This window comes from Henckelia pumila, chromosome 1 (genome assembly GCF_033568475.1).
Source record: "Henckelia pumila isolate YLH828 chromosome 1, ASM3356847v2, whole genome shotgun sequence".
Classification (NCBI taxonomy): Eukaryota; Viridiplantae; Streptophyta; class Magnoliopsida; order Lamiales; family Gesneriaceae; genus Henckelia; species Henckelia pumila.
The window spans coordinates 85,262,135-85,266,276 of NC_133120.1; the positions used below are offsets into that span (position 1 = coordinate 85,262,135).

The 4,142-nt window shown below is 34.4% G+C and overlaps 1 long non-coding RNA gene across 1 annotated transcript; it reads right to left on the reverse strand.

The window, feature by feature from the left end:
• Positions 1-383: 383 nt before the first annotated feature.
• Positions 384-1,785, reverse strand: LOC140873538 (uncharacterized). Its single transcript, XR_012148073.1, has 3 exons — positions 1,666-1,785; positions 752-917; positions 384-469 (listed from the first exon to the last, which is right to left on the reverse strand). It is a non-coding gene; the product is annotated as an uncharacterized lncRNA (long non-coding RNA).
• Between the last annotated feature and the right edge of the window lie 2,357 nt (positions 1,786-4,142).

The following is a 4,142-nucleotide window of genomic DNA, read 5'->3' on the forward strand; positions in this document are numbered from 1 at the left end:
CGATCGGAGCCTCCGATCCTCGATCGAAACGTCCGAACCTCGATCGGAACGTCCGATCCTGCCATCGGAGCTTCCGAAGATCCTGATCTGCCACGTTTCAAAATATCACTTGTTGACTCCGGATAGGGGTGATCGGAGCTTCCGATCCTGATCGGAGCTTCCGATCTTGCCACACGTCATGCCTGACGTGATACCATCGGAGCTTCCGATCCTGCATCGGAGCTTCCGATCCTGTTCGGAACTTCCGAACCTACCTTCGGAGCTTTCGAACTCTATCCAAGTAATTATGATTAATTCCTTAATTACTGATTTTGGTTACGGGCTACTACAATAGCATTCTAGCTGTCAAGTACCATTTATATGAACGTCATAAAAAAATCTTACAAAAAATAAAGAATCAGCAATACGACAAGCATTGGGGACCTTCAACCAAATTAGAGTGCGGTGCCAGCATCTCTTCATCTTCTTGCTGTTACAGTGTCAAGATGGAAAAATAAATCAAATAACACGCCTGATCCAATAACCCAAGCCATTGTCCCGATTCAAAACCTCAATAAGAAGATTAAATTCAAAAGTTGAACTTGATACAATTTAAGTAGGACACCTAAAAATCTCCCATCCCCAGTCACTAAAAACCCTAGTCGATCACAACCATTCAGGCACCATAGACCAACAACCAATCAAGGACAAAAATAATTCTCCGCTGCGAAAGAAAAAAGAACAAATTGAGATACATGGTTTCTTTTCTTACTGTTTCTGAAAATCATTGTTTTGTCGCATCCATGATGTCATCGATTATCTCTTCTGCCATACTCTCTAATTTTCTCTGCCACTTGAAAATACCAGCAAGAACACATTTAATTATTTACATGCCTGGGGAGGAGAACTTTGACAACATGTTGCACTTAACCATATCCCTGTAAAAAATTTAGAAACTATTTCATAAAAGAATATATAGAGAAATGCAAAAACAAACTGCAGAGTCCATTTGGTTTTCATTTTGTTTATAACAATAGGTTACATCATCTTTTAAGGCAGGTGAAGCCTGTTGTCTTTTAAAAAAGTTCAAATTCAAATCTAAATATCTAATGCATCGCATAGTCAAACAAATTAATGGCTCCTTCCTAGAATCTGGATTTTAGCACACAGGTTTGGAACATATAAATTCTTGATTGAGTATTCTCACATAGTTCACCGAGAGCTATCAAAAAATTTAAGGCAAAACATCCCATGACAAAGAAAGTGTTCAAGTCAAAACCAGCATTTCAGTTTTCTCGCAATGACTGATACTCAAGAAGAAACCAAGAAAAGTGTGGTCCAATACCAAATTCCTGATTAAAAACTGACAAATAAAAATTGTACGTGGATGCACCAACCAAAGATAATTAAGTCTTGAGAAATCCCAAGACTGATCTCTGGTTTCGCCATTCGACCCAGTGGTAATCAAACCCAGAACCACATGAATCGAGAGCGGAGAGAATACAAGATTGGAGTCCTTTGCTTCAAGTTATAAACGATTTAAAAATAGCTCATATGCGTTGAAAGGGCGGTTGAATCTGGAATAACAAAACAAACGCTCGCGCACAGAATCTGGAATAACTTCAAAACCAAGCTAAAACATACTAATCGAATGAAAATAGCTAATAAATAAGAAAGGCAAGTCACCTAGTGCATATCCAGCTGCGAACATGTCTTCGAGTCGCGCAAAATCGGGCTCCTAACTTGAGATTCAAGGCTTAGATCGAACCTACAAGTTATGGGTTTGGTGGAGGAGGGACGACCAACACATTCCCAGCGGGGTTCAGTATCGACGGCGGCAACTTGGAGAGGGGAGAAGGAAAGTGACGGGATTTGCGAACTGTTGTTTCTGAATCGGGGTTAGGGATTACGTTTTCTACACACTCCACTGCATGAAAAAACCCAAATTGATACCAAAATAGAAGGATTCAGACATTGGGCTTTCAAATCATGGCGTTTGCGAGCGGTTTCCGACGGTGGTGGATGGATGGAGATGGAAATCGGCGGCCGTTTGGTCGAAGAAGAAAGGGCATCGCTGATGATTTATTTCTACGCGAGCTGGGTTAGAAATAAAAGTGAAAGGAAAATCAAGTCTGGAACCGGTTCATCTTTTTTACTTCAGCAGTTATAATTAATTTTTTTATTTTTTAATGTTTTACTTCCTCAAAAATAATATGTCGAAGTAAAAAGCTACCAAAAATTATTAGTGAAGCCCGGGTTTTTTAAAATTCGAAGTAAAATGTAGGTTTTTTTTATTTTTATATTAATTATTATTTATTTTATTCATTCAAAAAACTTATGTAAAATTCGTTTTTCGGTTCGATTAAGTTAATCAGGAGAAAAAACTGAACTGAATTAACAGTTCAATTTTTTATTCAAATTTAATTTTCAATTTCGAGCAGTAACACCCTTTATTTTACTCATTAATAAATTAATTATTCAAATATAATATATATTAATTATATTAATCAATATATAATAAAATGATATTTTTCTATTTGTATTAAATAATTATCCATTTTCTTGATAAAAAATTGATATAAAAATTATATATTAATAAAACAACACGCAATAAATAAATCATATACACGAAATATTTTTCGGGTTGAATCGTATGTGGTTGACGGTTTGGATTGGTTTTTGACACCCCTAGTGAATCTTGCATATTTATTTATAATAAATAGTAATGTTTGCTAATACAAGATTGCCCAACCAAAACGGAAAATTCCCTTGTTCCCACTGAACTGGAGAACGGGAAGAAATAACAAATACATGTTTTAAAACATTATTTAATTATTTGGTTTAAATATTTCAATTCAACACTATAAAGTAATTATTAATATATCTAGTCAAATGATATAGTAATTAACATTGGATCCTTACAAGATTAATTAATATAAACGGCAAAAACATGTTAGAATAACATTTTTTATGTTCATAAAATAATAAATACAGTGGAACATTCATTAACAAGATTTTTTACATTTTGATACATGCATTTTAATTAAATAAATTAGGAATAACAATAATAATAATTTAATGTTTGTAATAATAATATTTAGTAATAATTATATAAAATAATTACTCAATAAAAAATAATATATTCGATAAGTATTTTTTTTGAACGACTTGTTTTTTAACCATCGTTTAAAAAAACCGTGGCTAATTTAACCACGGTTTTATTAAAACCGTGATTGATTAAGGGCAATTTGCTCAAAAATCCCCAAATGCAAACATGTTTTGCTTTGGGGTCCCTAGTCATAAAATATGGTACAAAACAATACAAGATGTGGTACAAAACCATACAAGATGTAGTACAAATTAACAAAAAATGTGGTACAAAAAAGTGACTAGGGAGTGCGAGCAAAACATGTTTGTATTGGGGATTTTTGAGCAATTTGCACATTGATTAACCACGGTTTTAATAAAACCGTGGCTAAATTTAACCACGGTTTTTTAAAAACAGTGGTTAAATATAACCACAGTTTTAAAAAAATCGTGGTTAACTAACCACGGTTTTAAAAAACCATGGCAAAACTTAGCTATGGTGTTTTAAACTGTGGCTACAATTAACCACGGTTTTTTCAAACCGTGGCTACTTTTAGCCACGGTTTATATAAAACCGTGATTATTCAACCACGGTTAAAAAAACCGTGGCTAACTTACCCACGGTTTTTTTAAGCCGTGGTTATTCATCCACGGTTTTAAAAAACCGTGGCTAATTAACCACAGTTTTTTTCAAACCGTGGCTGTTTAACCACGGTTTTGATAAAACCGTGGCTAAATAGCTTGTTTTTTTGTAGTGTGAGAACTTTTCATACAGAATTCAGGAGATTGGCGCACAAATGTTGGTAAGGGTCGAATATTCATGTGCATGTAAGTTTGGCACTGAATATTCATTGCGATGATTTCTGAATTCAAATATTTAACCGAATGAGTTTGGCTGCGTATGTGTTACCAAATATATATATATTTAATTTGTGCCATTCTATTGGGACGGGTCATCTTTATGAAAAAAATTGAAATGATTAATTAAGGGTCAGTTTAGTGGCTAGCTATAAATCCGCGTGGGCACTCTCGTTCATTAATTCCACTCGCAAATATCACACAAGGGTCCATTAATT